This window comes from Mauremys reevesii, linkage group 2, assembly GCF_016161935.1.
Source record: "Mauremys reevesii isolate NIE-2019 linkage group 2, ASM1616193v1, whole genome shotgun sequence".
Taxonomy (NCBI): Eukaryota; Metazoa; Chordata; order Testudines; family Geoemydidae; genus Mauremys; species Mauremys reevesii.
Window position 1 is genome coordinate 266,099,993 of NC_052624.1, and position 15,850 is coordinate 266,115,842.

General features: G+C 45.7%; 1 long non-coding RNA gene across 1 annotated transcript; it reads left to right on the forward strand.

Moving 5' to 3' along the window:
* Positions 1–232: 232 nt before the first annotated feature.
* On the forward strand, positions 233–13,572 carry LOC120397905. The gene is made up of 4 exons (XR_005594077.1): positions 233–393; positions 2,285–2,469; positions 7,911–8,185; positions 10,806–13,572. It is a non-coding gene; the product is annotated as an uncharacterized LOC120397905 (long non-coding RNA).
* Positions 13,573–15,850: the final 2,278 nt, after the last annotated feature.

Here is a 15,850-nt window from a genome sequence, read left to right on the forward strand (position 1 = left end):
ACTCCTTTGTAAGCTTTTCAACTGCATCCTTCTATGGGCCACCAGCGGCCTAACTATAGGGGAGGGATCTGGATGGAGAGGGATTTCCCTACAGTTTTCAGGTAGAGGAGGACAAGAGTGCATTTTCCCTCTTTTTTTGAGTCCGTGGGAGAGGGGAGGGCAAGGGAGCTCAATCCTAGCCCTCAAAATGGTGCTATGTGCAGCAGCAGCTGAAGAACTCAGCTCTCACTCCTGTGGGACTGTGGTGAGCAGCAGAAAGAACTCCCTGCATCAGCTGACAGGCAGAGGAGCAGCAGGAGGGGCCAGAGGGAAGAGTCCAGCTTCCCTTCTGCTAGCTGCATACACAGGAAGAGGGGAGGAAGAGCCAGTGTGGAACAGAGGCAGAAAGTACAGGTGCCAGCTCGCTTCCTGACAGGGAGGAGGAAGTTACTGCTCTGGGAGGGGGCATGCATGCTTATAAGACAGACTGGACCCAAAGAGGGGGAGACAGAGAATAGATGGGGGAATAGTATGTATGGGGACACAGAGCATGGGTGGGTGAAGCAGGCAACTCTGTGGGTGGCAAGGGTACAACAGTGCTGAAAGGGACAGAGTGGGTCCCAGGCAGTGATAGGACAGAGTGCTGGTGCATATGCAACATGCAGAACACTGGGGCGGGGGGGGGGGAGCGAAGGGTGCTGTATGTGTACACACAAGTGAGGGGGAGAGGAAGGATGGTCCAGTGATTAGGATGCTAGCCTACAATTTGGGAGACCTATGTGACCTTGGGCAAGTCACTTAGTTTCCTTTCAGTTCCCTGTCTTTACAATGGAAGAATAGCACTGCCCTACCTCACAGAGGGTAAATACACTAAAGACACTAGAGTGATTGGGATCATATAAGTACCTAGTATAGACAGAGACAAGCTTAGGGTATGTCTACACCCAAAATGTACTTGTGTGTTAACAAAATTGTAAATTCTAGTGTAGACAGGACACTAATGCTTTTTGCTAAAATAGGAATGGGCTCTTCAGTCCAGCAGACAAAGGCATAACAAGATCCACTAGCTGGAAGTTAAAGCTCAACAAATTCAAACTAGAAATAAGGTGCAGATTTTTAACAGTGAGGGTAATTGACCATTGATACAATTTATCAAGGGCTGTGGTGGATTCCCCATCACCAGCAATTTTTAACTCAAGATCAGATGTTTTCCTAAAATATATGCTTCAGTTCAAACAGAAATTTATTCAAAGAAGTTCCATGGCCAGTGCTACACAGGAGGTCAGATTAGATGATCACTGTGGTCCCTTCTGCCTTTATAATCTATTAATTGTTTATAGAGTCTGTGCTAGAATTTACAGTTGTGATGGTTAACTTGTTAAATCTCAGCTAACAATTCAAGTGTAGATGCACGGACATACATGCTTTTGTGGCATAAATATAAGACTTGGTGCTAGTGGGGAGCTTTCAGAGGAGAGGGACTGACTTCTTCATTTGCAGAGCCAGCTCTTTTGTGTCAAAAATGTTCCCTGGTGGGCCGCTGTCCTTCCAGGAGGGAAGGCTTGGCACTGAAGAGGAGCATGATGATGCTACATTCTGTGTTGACTCTCCATTCCAGTTGGGCCATGCAATGCTTAATAGCTAATCATAATTAATTAGCATGGCGTTGAGCTTGGAGGCAGAGTAAAGAGGCAGCTCTGCAGCAAAAACTATAGCAAGATTTGGTGAGATTTAAGGCCATTAACATGGTCATAACAAGGACTCGGAAGTCTAAATCATACTCTGGATAATTACTGGACTATCCTGGCATGCTAAGACTTAGTGTTGTCTATGTGCGATCACCTGGCTGTATTTATTTGGAGCAGTGACTTTCTCTTGATTTAAAGAGCAGATCCCTGCTGAAAATTGGAGGGTGGAAAATTGGAGGGTGAATTCTGGCAAATGGTTTCCTTGATTAGAGAAATCTTCTGTCATTAATTTGCTCTAGCCATAATAGGGCAAGATAATTTATCATAATACATTTTCCTTCATTAATGTCTGCATTACGCATGGATTTACATTGGCTATATATATCCAGCAATCTATTGCTCTTTCAAGGGAAAGGCTGAGACATACAGCTGTGTAGAGATGTAGAAGTTTGTATTTTCTAAGTATGTTGAATACAAGATTGCGGTAAATGCCCTCAGTCCTACATGATAAGTATGATAGCAAACACACCAAGGACAATCCACTATTATGTAACCCATAGAGAACTGAAAGATTTTAATGTATCTGCTTAAGTTTTAATTGCTTTATTTTCGTTTAGGTCTGCCTACAACAAATGGAGGGAAGCTCTGAAACCCACTTAGATGTTCACCAAATTGTGCGGAGAAAATAAGGTCTCACCACCAGAACCCATTACTTTTTCCACAGATTGCACAAAATAAAAGATGGAAATCTCTGGTTCCAGGCTACTCTACAACAGGAGACTCTCATGGATGGATTGGACTGGTACGTTCAAACATAACGCTGACTTCAGCGCTAAGAAGTTTATTTTAAGTGTTTTCATTTTTCCAATTAGTATAGCTCCGTTTTCATTTACTTCTTCATCAGAGAAGGTGTATTTTTCAGTAGAAAGAGTTCTGGAGTGGAATCCAGTTTCAGTGGTCATTGGTTGTTTCAATCTGGATCAAATCTTATTTTCCAAAAGCCATTTCCTGTTGGCGCCGATGTGTTGTACTCTTATTGCCATCACAGGGATTTCATTTTAAAGGGTAGATTAGAAATGATTTCTTTGTTTTCAAATGTTGGAAAGAATGCCACCCCTTCTCCTTTAGTGTCAGATGGCTCCAGGGGAAAGATACTGCAGTTTAAGAATGCATTTTCTCGCAGTGCCAGAAAAGGTGTAGATTTTAGTCCTGTCAAGTACCTGATTTAGGGTATCATAGAATAATAGAATCTCAGGGTTGGAAGGGACCTCAGGAGGTCATCTAGTCCAACCCCCTGCTCAAAGCAGGACCAAACCCAACTAAATCATCCCAGCCAGGGCTTTGTCAAGCCTGACAAAGCTTAAGGATCCACTCTCCCTAGGTAACCACCCATTCCAGTTCTTCACCACCCTACTAGTGAAAAAGATTTTCCTAATGTCCAACCTAAACCTCCCCGTCTGCAACTTGAGACCATTACTCCTTGTTCTGTCATCTTCTACCACTGAGAACAGTCTAGATCCATCCTCTTTGGAACCCCCTTTCAGGTAGTTGAAAGCAGCTATCAAATCCCCCCTCATTCTTCTCTTCTGCAGACTAAACAATCCCAGTTCCCTCAGCCTCTCCTCATAAGTCATGTGCTCCAGCCCCCTAATCATTTTTGTTGCCCTCCACTGGACTCTCTCCAATTTATCCACATCCTTCTTGTAGTGTGGGGCCCAAAACTGGACACAGTACTCCAAATGAGGCCTCACCAGTGCTGAGTAGAGGGGAATGATCACATCCCTTGATCTACTGGAAATGCCCCTACTTATACAATCCAAAATGCCATTAGCCTTCTTGGCAACAAGGGCACACTGTTGACTCATATTCAGCTTTTCGTCCACCGTAACCCCTAAGTCCTTTTCTGCAGAACTGCTGCCCAGCCATTCGGTCCCTAGTCTGTTACAGTGCATGGGATTCTTCCGTCCTAAGTGCAGGACTCTGCACTTGTCCTTGTTGAACCTCATCATATTTCTTTTGGCCCAATCCTCTAATTTGTCTAGGTCCCTCTGTATCCTATCCCTACCCTCCAGCGTATCAACCACTCCTCCCAGTTTAGTGTCATCTGCAAACTTGCTAAGGGTGCAGTCCACACCATCCTCCAGATCATTAATGAAGATATTAAATAAAACCGGCCCCAGCACCGACCCTTGGGGCACTCCACTTGATACCGGCTGCCAACTAGACATGGAACCATTGATCACTACCCGTTGAGCCCGACCATCTAGCCAGTTTTCTATCCACCTTACCGTCCATTCATCCAGCCCATACTTCTTTAACTTGCTGGCAAGAATACTGTGGGAGACTGTATCAAAAGCTTTGCTAAAGTCCAGAAATAGCACATCCACTGCTTTCCCCTCATCCACAGAGCCGGTTATCTCATCATAGAAGGCAATTAGGTTAGTCAGGCATGACTTGCCCTTGGTGAATCCATGCTGACTGTTCCTGATCACTTTCCCCTCCTTTAAGTGGTTCAGGATTGATTCCTTGAGGACCTGTTCCATGATTTTTCCAGGGACTGAGGTGAGACTGACTGGCCTGTAGTTCCCTGGATCTTCCTTCTTCCCTTTTTTAAAGATGGGCAGTACATTAGCTTTTTTCCAGTCGTCCGGGACCTCCCCCGATTGCCATGATTTTTCAAAGATAATGGCCAATGGCTCTGCAATCTCATCGGCCAACTCCTTTAGCACCCTCGGATGCAGCGCATCCGGCCCCATGGACTTGTGCTCGTCCAGCTTTCGTAAATAGTCCCGAACTACTTCTTTCTCCACAGAGAGCTGGTCACCTCCTCCCCATACCATGCTGCAGAGTGCAGCTGTCTGGGAGCTGACCTTGTCTGTGAAGACAGAGGCAAAAAAAGCATTGAGTACACTAGCTTTCTCCACATCCTCCGTCACTAGGTTCCCTCCCTCATTCAGCAAGGGGCCCACACTTTCCTTGACTTTCTTCCTGTTGCTAACACACCTGAAGAAACCCTTCTTGTTACTCCTAACATCTCCGGCTAGCTGCAACTCCAAGTGTGATTTGGCCTTCCTAATTTCACACCTGCATGCCTGAGCAATACTTTTATACTCCTCCTTGGTTATTTGTCCAATCTTCCACTTCTTGTAAGCTGTTTTTTTGTGTTTAAGACGAGCAAGGATTTCACTGTTAAGCCAAGCTGGTCGCCTGCCATATTTACTTTTCTTCCTACACATCGGGATGGTTTGTTCCTGCAACCTCAATAAGGTTTCTTTAAAATACAGCCAGCTTTCCTAGACTCCTTTCCCCGTCATGTTATTCTCCCAGGGGACCTTGCCCATCAGTTCCCTGAGGGAGTTGAAGTCTGCTTTTCTGAAGTCCAGGGTCTCTGTTCTACTGCTCTCCTTTCTTCCTTGTATCAGGATCCTGAACTCGACCATCTCATGGTCACTGCCTTCCAGGTTCCCATCCACTATTGCTTCCTCTACTATTTCTTCCCTGTTTGTGAGCAGTAGGTCAAGAAGAGCTTTTCCCCTAGTTGGTTCCTCCAGCACTTGCACCAGGAAATTGTCCCCTACACTTTCCAGAAACTTCCTGGATTGTCTGTGCACCGCTGTATTGCTCTCCCAGCAGATATCAGGGTGATTAAAGTCACCCATGAGAACCAGGGCCTGTGATCTAGCAACTTCTGTTAGTTGCTGGAAGAAAGCCTCGTCCACCTCATCCCCCTGGTCTGGTGGTCTGTAGCAGACTCCCACCATGACATCACCCTTGTTGTTCATACTTCTAAATTTAATCCAGAGACTCTCAGGTTTTTCTGCAGTTTCATACTGGAGCTCTGAGCAGTCATACTGCTCTCTTACATACAACGCAACTCCCCCACCTTTTCTGCCCTGCCTATCCTTCCTGAACAGTTTATATCCATCCATGACAGTACTCCAATCATGTGAGTTATCCCACCAAGTCTCTGTTATTCCAATTACATGATAATTCCTTGACTGTGCCAGGACTTTTAGTTCTCCCTGCTTGTTTCCCAGGCTTCTTGCATTTGTGTATAGGCACTTAAGATAACTCGCTGATTGTCCCGCTTTCTCGGTCTGAGACAGGAGTCCTCCCCTCTTGCAGTCTCCTGCTTGTGCTTCCTCCCGGTATCCCACTTCCCCACTTACCTCGGGGCTTTGGTCTCCTTCCCCCAGTGAACCTAGTTTAAAGCCCTCCTCACTAGGTTAGCCAGCCTGCTTGCAAAGATGCTCTTCCCTCTCTTCGTGAGGTGGAGCCCGTCTCTGCCTAGCAATCCTTCTTCTTGGAAGACCATCCCATTGTCAAAGAATCCAAACCCTTCTCTCCGACACCATCTGCGTAGCCATTTGTTGATTTCCACTATTTGATGGTCTCTACCCTGGTAGAAACATCACTGTTTTATTGATACAGATGTTGCAGTCATTCCAGTATGATGATCAGAATGGCAATTACCCAGAATGATCCCCACCATACTGTGTGTATATAGAATTGGAAGGGACCTCGAGAGATCATCTAGTCCAGTCCCCTGCGCTCATGGCAGGACTAATTATCTATTTTGTTACTTATGTAAAAACACAGGATGTGATATCTCAGATTCTGGGTTCTCTTTATTATTTTACCAAAGAGAGTTTCTGTCAGCCAGTCAGTTAGATGGATAGGTGACTCTGTGTGTCTGACAAAGGTACAGATGAGGCAGGAAGGTGGTGCCTGGATCTGACACTGAGTTAAACTAAGGCTGGGGCTGAGGTTGTGTCTGGGGGAGGGTTCAGGTTCAGATTAACTGTTGCCACAATCTTCTTAGCTGTTGCTGTTAGATTTTAGCCACAAATATCTGAAAACCTCCAACAGTCATTGGCTCTCCTGTGATTTCCATCATCTTGGGCTTGTGTGTCTTTGGAATGGCACTGTGTACGTGTGCGTGTGTGGGTGGGTGTGTATAAAACTATTCTGCCAGGTGTTATTAGCAGCAAAAAGGCTCAGGTGCAAATACCTAGGGGTTCCTCTTGAAATTAACAAACACACTGGCTTGAACCCCCACCCAGAAACCTGGGAAAATTAAATGCCTTCCCTGAGCGACCTTACTGGGTGATACTCCCCCCTTCGCCCGCATTGAGTCTGCACAAAACAGGAAAAACTGAAATGCCGCCAAAGACCTGGACCGCCGCCGGGTGAGTACAAGCGCCACAGCTCCTCTGCTTTGCCCCAGGCCCCCTGAATCCTCTGAGCGGCCCTGCCTGGGGGAAGTACTGCTTGGCTTTTGTGAAGAGAGGCCTTGCCACCTATCTAGTGCTGCTGTCTCTTGCTGTGCTCTCAGCTCTAGCTGCGATGCCAAGCCCAGCTTCTCAGGCACTACCTCATAGCCCAGCCATAGTGCTTACAGCTGTACTGGTACTGTGCAGGGGCACCTCGCCCCCTCTTCTGCAAAGCCAGATCCAGGTCCTTATCGGAGTTCACTTGGTTCTGTCATTATAACGTGGTCGGGGTTCAATGGCACACAGGACCCCTGAGTAGAGGGATTCACTCCTCATCACAAGGTAGGAGGCCCTTTCCCCTCCCTCTGCCTTGCTAGCCTGAGGATTTGGTTATGGCAACTCCTCATTCAGGGCATATTCTGTATAGATCCTTTGCCCTAGTGTCATATAATAACTTTTCATTACCCCTTGTGACAAGACTGAGATCCAGTGGCTGACCCAGGGCTTAGATCATCTAAGTGTTAATTAGCTCCCCCAGAGAAGGCCTGATGGAAGAGCGGAGTACTTGATTACCTGATCAGGCTAGTAGGGGGCTGACAAGCTAAGGAGCGCTCTATCCCATTAGCTGAGAGGGTAGTTAAAAAAACCCTGGAAAGAGATACAAGGGAGAAGGCTAGCAGAGCCCAGAGGAAGTAAGATCTCAGAATGGTGAGATATTTCTCTCTCTCTCTCCATGCAGAAAGGGCTGAGGACAAGGGAAAACTGTAGACAAATTTGCTGCCTGGGGTCGTGGAAGTACAAACCCAAAGGCATCCAAAGCTATTTGTGTGGGATCTCAGGACAGGAGGGGAGCCTGCTCTTACACCCCTACACCCATTGCGGTTAGCACTGTGCAAACGGAATACAAAGACAGCCCCTGCTCCAAAGTGCTTAAAATCTAATATTTAGCACAATGACCAAAATGGTCACGGTGGGATGATGGGTAACAAAAATACAAATGGGGTCCAGCTTATTTAATCTTTCCTTCCAGTTCACCATTAGATGGCAGCAGAGAACTCCTTTCCTAGAGTTCCAGAGCTGACACTCGGGGGCCTGAATCGAAGTCCTGATCTTCGTGTCTAAGGGTACGTCCAGACTACCCCCCGGATCAGCAGGTGGCAATTGATTTATTGGGGGTCGAGACATCACATCTCATCAATCCCCGAACGCGCTCCCTGTCAACTCCGGAACTCCACTAGAGCGAGCGGCGGTAGCGGAGTCGACGGGGGAGCTGCGGCCGTCGATCCTGAACCATGAGGATGGGAGGTAAGTCGAAATAAGATATGTCAACTTCAGCTATGGTATTCCCGTAGCTGAAGTTGCGTATCTTACATTGACACCCCCCCCTCCACCCCAGTGTAGACCAGACGTAAAGGCCCTAATGATCTGGGGGCAGATTGCAGATCATGAGGTGGTCTCTCAGGTAAGCACGGCCCAAGGAAAGCTCAGACTGTGATCTTGTCTGGCTAGCTTCAGAGATGAAAAAAAGGAACTGTGCTGATTACATTCAAAAGAAAAGACAAGTAACCGATCTCCAGCCAGCCAAGAGGGAAGCTCACTCTAGTCTAGTATTAAGTCTTTTTACTCTGCCCATCACCTTCAGATCTGAGTGCAAAATAAAAGGGTGATTGGCACACAGGACTAGACTTAGTCACTTCATCCCAAGAAAACTATAATGGAGATTGGGGAAAAAAAGGGACCACATGCCTATCTTTCCAGAACGCACAACAAAGTAAAGGGAAATGTAGGGCAATAGAATACTCTTCGGCTGAGTGAAGACTAGTGCTATCATGTAAGCTGAGACAAGGGTGAGGATAATTGAATTTCAGGCTTCCTTGCATTTACTGATCTCTTGAGAGGGTTGCTGTCTTTTCTTCCAGGCCCTTGCTAGTTCCTCAAAGCCTGTTTTATTTAAGTCGGGGGAGGGGGGGGAGGGAGGGGAATGGTGACGACATGAGAATCGTGCTGTCTGATTATTTAAAAATGGATCCCTGGGAAGAAATCCTGCATCTGGTGTGAAGCTGGAGTAACTGCGATGACTTAACTGGAGTTACTTCGTTTTCACCCCAGCGTAACCAAGAGTAGAATTTTGTCCAGGCTCTCTAGAGAAGTACAAGTGGTTTGAGATAAAGAACTGATCAGGAGAAGCTAGCCCTGGGGGCACTCCAACTGGCAGAGCAACTAGAGGGCTACATCACACTCTCTGCTGTGGGTTGTGGAGGATAGTAAAGTAGCATCCCCACTTTCCCCTTCGCCCCCCAAAAGCAGTGTAGGGGGGTGTAGAGGGGAGGAAGCATAACAGCTCTCATGTATTCTCCCCCATCCTTTCCAGCTAGCACAGAAGGGAGAGGGGCTCTGCAAAGCCGGAGGGCAGTGTTGGGGCAGAACTGGGGAGGATGCTGCAGCTCCTTAAGCAGAAACCTGCTGGGAACAGAGAGTAACTCCTGCAAACTGCCTCCTGAGGGGGATTTCTGAGCAGCCACTGGTGAGGGGCTGCCAGGCAGCCTAGATCATGGTGGCGTCACCCTGTCATGGGGAAGGGATAGGAGCCCAGGGAGCAGTGCAGAGGAATCGAATCTGCATAGATGCCCAGTCCCATCAGGTGTCCTCTGATCCATGCAGATCTCAGACCATTGATAGGTTTATGGGATGGACTCTCCTGCCACTTCCACAGGAGGCAGAGGAAACCCCCAGCACATCAGAAATATCCAAGGGAATTCAGTGAGTGCCAAATCAGAGTAACCTGCTGCAAGGGGAAAGCCCACCTTGGGTACGAGATAGACTCTAGGCTGCAGATAGGGTGACCAGACAGCAAATGTGAAAAATTGGGACAGGGAGTGTGGGGGTAAGAGGAGCCTATATAAGAAAGACCCCAAAATCGGGACTGTTCCTATACAATCAGGACATCTAGTCACCCTAGCTGCAGATGTGCTCCCAGCTGAGTTGGAAACAAGCCACAAAGAAGAGATACAGAAAGACAAACTTGATTCACCTGCCACTGGTAACAGAAGGTGCAAATAGCACCTACTGCTCCGCAGGGAATCCTGTGACCTGAGGGCAAGGGAGGAATTCACACCAGGGAAGGCAGGGCTGTACCATGGGGATTCTGCCAGCTGAGGGCAGCCGTAAACTGAATCAATGTGTCCTCAACTACCATGACCCATTAGTTACTGCTTCTCATTCTGGGGGCTGAGCTGTCAGCCTGGTGGTCTTGCAGGAGAACTGGAGTGGCAAGTACCTTAAGCTGCGTCAGTTCCCTTCCCTGGGGATAACGTTATGCTTCTGGTGACCCTGTGACCTGAGTTACTCTGGCATAAGCAGGCATTACCCAAGCCTAAATTTAACCCATGGTCCTTAAGGTGGGGTAAATCCACTGGGAGTTCTAAAAACAAGAGGGCTAAGATAATAAATTATAATAAAAATACCTATCCCTTATGTAGTGTTTTTTATCCATAGACATCAAGGTGCTTTACAAAGGTGGCGAGTATCAATATCCCCATTTTACAGCTGGAGAAACTGAGACACAGGGAGGGAAGTGATTTGCTCAAGGTGCCTCTGCAAAGCTGTGGCAGACCCCAAGTCTCCAGAGTCCTAGTGCACTGCACTATCCATTAGGCCATGCTGCCTCCCCTGTGGTTAAATAAACTAATTTGGACATTGGTGCTAGAGAAGATGCAAATTACCTTTGAAAAGTAGCCAAGGAGGAAGTAATGTGTCATTGGAAACATTCAGAATTCGAACAAGTGGGAGAAGACAAATAGCTTTTGCATGCAAATTACTTCTGAAGAGTAGTTAATCAGGAAATAGCACAGCGATGAGGATGTTTATCCTCTGACGAAACAAAATCTTACATGTGCACTTACATTTTGCATTTACCACCCAACAGCTGCTACAAAGCACAAGTGCTGCTGAATATACGGCCTACTACACAGCCCTAATTTTCTACTGCTGTCAAGAGAATGTTACTGCACAATGACACCATAGCCGGTCTACGGCCGGATCTGTAGCTAGAATTTATTTCTGTTGTAACTATTACATTTTTTTCTGCTTTTTGTAACTGCAGAAAATATTTTGTAAACAGGATTTCTTCCCTTCTCTGAGACTTTCTACCAATGGACTCATTCAGTTATCCAGTGATGTGCAAAGAAATCCATGTGCTGCAATCAAAGGTATAACTGCTACGCATTTGTCCTTCAGTGCCAAGAACACAGCCTCACCCACTTGGGCTAAAGGAGCCTTTCTATAGCTGCCAGTAATGGTGTGTCTCTTGAGCTCATTCTTGAGCAGCCCCTAGACTGCCATGTCTCTGACTCACTCATACACACAATGGGTATTTAGAAATGTGTGTAAACATAATACGTGGGGCCAGATACAATCTGAAAACAAGAAACTCCATCAACCCCACAACACCATGCACAAGATCATGATGTCCCTGGTAAAAACAACGATTTGTCAGTCTGGTGTGGACACCCGAGAGAGTTTTTTAAACTGACATCCACCTTTTAATGTCAGTGCAGAAAGTGCCCAGATTTAATGTTGAAAGACAAAACACTGGGACCCCCAGATGCTTTTCACCTGGGTTGGATCCAGAAAACTCACCACAGCTCTTGTAAGTATGAAGCCCCCACCCTGCCCCATAACCTGTTCCACAAGCCGAGCCACAGAAAATAACAGTACCCAGGGGATGATAACCCCAACCCTGTCTGCTAAATTCTTCTCATTTGTCTTCACTCCAAAAATAAATTCATCGTATCCACTGCATCGAGCCCCCCTCACGCACAGTTTTAAAGCATATTCCAGCAGTCCCTATAGTTCTAAGGGGGGTGCTAGTGCCTGCTCTTAGGTCTATTGCTAGTGCCAGTCAGGATAGCTCCTTCCAAAAGTGATCTCCAGGTACTGGTGTTCTTTACAGAGGTGGCCTTGGTGCTCCTTCCTCCTACTGACTGATGAGCTGTCAAACCAGGAGTGACAGTGACGTCTCTTTGGGATATTATCATGGGATACTGCAGTACTTCCTATATGAGAACTTATTGTTATCCCACAGTGACTCTAGGACTGATGCATGTGGCTTCTTGAAACTCTACCGATGCAAGTGCTTCAGAATCTAGTCTTTAAACATCTCTAACCAGCTGCTAAGACTGCCTGTGATATTTATTTCCTCACAGTGTACAGTGGGTTCATGCATCTCTCAATTCTTTGCATTTGCAGCAGCTGGTACATAAATAACACCCTTTCCGTTCTAAGTTTCTTTTGTTGTAGATGAGATTTCTGTTTTGAATGTAAGCTGCTGGTGAATGTAATGGAAATGAATCACAGAGAAATTGGATCACTCTGTTACCACTGTTTCAATGGGAAAAAACAGAAGGTTCAGAGTCCCTTGCAATTTCCAATATGCTGTTCTCAACTGCTCCTTTAACAGGAATGTGTTTGTGATCATCCTTTTCTTTAAAAAATAAATCCATTGCATTTGTTATACTGCTGCAAAACCAGTGTGCTGCTTTGCTTGTATGAAAAGAATCATCTTGGGTGATTCACAGAAGAAATATGCCATGTTAAGTGTACTTGTTAAATGTTTCATAAAATATATTCTATATGTGGGAGGATGGGGCTTCCAAAGGGATTTTGAAATTTCCTCTGCAGACTTTGCCGGGGAAGCTGTGGGTTTGCCTCGATAGCTCTGTTTACTGGTATGTGATTTGTACATACAGCGGCCTATATTTTTATGCACAAATATTACTGGCACATTTTAAGAGGCTCTTTGAAAATGTGCCCTGCGCCCAATGAATTCAATGGGAGTTTTTCCACTTAATTCCTTGAGAGCATAATTTGGCACCAAAGTGTGTAAAATACATGTGTCCTGTATGAATTATGAATTAGTATTTCCAAATATACAGACTTTTTTCATATGTTCAACTAGCTACTTACTTAAAATATATCCGTATGGAATGTGGGGAGAAGGGGGTCCAGCTATGTCAAACTTTGGGGAGTTTGGATCTGGATCCAAACTTTGTAAGTCTCCCCTATCACTGTCTGCAAATGATTTGATAACCAGCCCTCTGGACAGAAACGCCATTCCTCTGAAGGCGGGGGATGGGAGGGGGCAGGGAAGGCCACGTATGAGATTCATAGGGATTCTGGAGACAGCTAAGGAGAGAGAACGTCCCAGAATGGTGAAGTGGTGCTTTTTTTCAGCTGACTGGCAGGCAGTGTTCCTGTTGGAATGGTTATTTTAATGCTCTTGGGGTTTTGTTGTAATACCAATGATATATTAGAGTGCTTAGAGCAGCAGACAGATGTCTTTTTTAAATGACTGTTTAAATAAAAATGCAGCCCCAGGGCATGTCTAGTACAGTACAGAAAAAATTTGCCAAACCAATAAAAACACTTTGGAAGAACACTTCAATTTACTTTTAAATCAAAAACTGACACATAAGATCAACTAGCTTTTTATTTTTGCACCTTTGCCATTCCCAGATGCCCATTTTTAGGTGGCTTTCAAACACCCGACTGCAGCGGGTTTTTGCTGCTTAACAAAACAGCCTCCCTCCTCGTGACAATGAGTTTGCTTCCACACCAGAAATTAGTGTCCATGGCTTCTGTGCTTCACTAAACTACAGTAATATTGCGAGAGAGTGAGCTGGTTTTGCATTGATTCTGGCCAAGCGTTGATGTGTTTAAATAATTAAACTTACAGCTCTATTGTGTCTTGTGCTCATTTAAAATGGACTGTGCAGCCATTGTCTATATTTCATTGTGTGCGGTATAACTGATGGGAACAGATACAGCTTTTTGTGCTCCTCTCTGTTTAATAAGGACTGTAATTGAGTGTGTGTTTAGTGTGGGAAGACAATTTAGCACAGGCACATTTCCTCCCATTTATAAATCAAACCCTCCTGCTAAACAATGAGTCAGATTAGAAGCTTCTCTTGGAAAACCTCTCCCCTCCCTATGCTGTTTCTTTTCTTAGAGTGGAAGTGCTTTGGGGCAGGAACTGGGGCTGTGTGTGCGTGGACAGTGCCTATTAGGTTGTGGGCATCCACGTGCTCAGAGCAGTTTTATTAAAAGCAGCATGGATGTGACCTTAATAAGCACACTCCCTCATCTCTCTTACCTTTACGCTTTGGGAGGTGTAGCTTGAACATGGCTTCCTCGATCAAAGCGTTTGGGCCCAGTGGCTCCCCTCTGCACTTCTGAATTACAACAAAAAAAAAAAAAAGGATGAAAGTTTCATGAAAAAACCTGGCTTATTTTTTGGCCAGCTCTATTCAGACCCTCACCGGGTCACATGACTGGTAAATCAACCAGGTGCCATTCCAGTGTGGAACTGAATTGTGGGTCCCTCCCAGCACAAACAGGAATATTGCTTTTATTTGTATTAGCCCAGAGGACAAGACCCCATTGATCTAGACACTGTACAAACATAAAACAAAACCACTGTCCTGGCTCGAAGGGTTTACAGTCTGAGGAACAGAATGCAGATCAAAGGACGCTTCCCAGCGTCAGCATTTCAAGGTCCCTTGGCAGTGGCCTGTTGTGGAGACCTGCTGGTACCATCGGTGTTTCTGCTCTTTCCTCAGCAGGGGTGTCAAGGCTGGTGATTCTGCCTGTTAGGTTTGGTCAGATGCACGAGATATTACTTGAGGAAGAGGGAGGATGGTCTTGTGGTTCTCGCAATGGCCTGGGACCCTGGAGATTGGGGTTCAGGTTTTGGTTCTGCCACAGATTTCCTACATTACCTTGCCCAAGTCACTTAAACTTTCTTTGCTTGTTTTTCATCAATAAACTAGGGATAATATTTCCTTTCTTCCGCCTTCTGTGTTGTTTATTTAGATTGCAAATGCTTTGGGACAGGAGCTCTCTTACCATGGGTTACCTCTTACCTAGCACACTGGGGCCCCAGTCTTGGCCAGCCCCTTCAGGTGCTACCATAACACTATCACTATGTTGTATCAAGCAGGCAAGGTACTAACAAGCTTCGACAGGACTTTATTTTTACAGTGGAAACCGCTTTACCAAGCTGCTGCTGCTGCACCCTCTGTAACTCTCACTCAGCCTCCTCAACTCCTCCCCCCTCCTTCCTGTTTCCTGTCCTTTCAGACTCCCACCAGCCAGTGCTCCCAGTTCTAATACTTACAAGCACATCTAAACACCACACACTACTGGCTAATATAGACACACTCACAAGCACTCAACTATAGTTCACAAAGTCCAGTTAGACAGCAAGGGCCACATGGTCAGACCAACAGCGTGGTCTGCCTTGCTTACTTGGGAAGAAATGTATGAGTGACAGAAAAGGGGTATAAAGAACAAAGATAGAATTAGGAAAGCCATATTAGGGAACAGTTAATGAAGAACACAAGCCCCCTTTATGCATTTATACAAAACAATGAATTTATCCTGTTGCTTACAAAACATCTGGATATGCACATTCAAGCCTGAGTTTGAGAATCAGAGCATTGCTGTTTGCCTAAACAGGGATCAACAGCACAAGCAGAAGTCTCATGACTGTGCTTCTGAGACAACAAAATCTCCAGCAACGTAAACCAGTTGTTATAAAACTTGGTTAAACTGGTCAAAATGCATGAAACACAGGCCCGTTGACACTCCAGCCCCCATGGCACAAACCACTGCACTATTTGGCACCATTATATGTTTATATAAGATCTGCCACTTAATGCTTGCTACCAGAACCAAACAAATAGCAATGATTAGTTGACAAACTTTGCTAAAAAGAGGCCTAAGTGGGAATAACAGAATTACTGCAGGTGAAACCTAAGGTGCATCCTGAGAGCTGTATGAGGAAGGTTGCACAACACATACTCCCAACTATGGCTGGATCAAATTACTCATTTTCATAAGAATTGAATTAAAAACATTGAGTCAGATTCTTTGGTCTGTTAAGGCTGAGTTACACAGTGCAAACCACCTTAA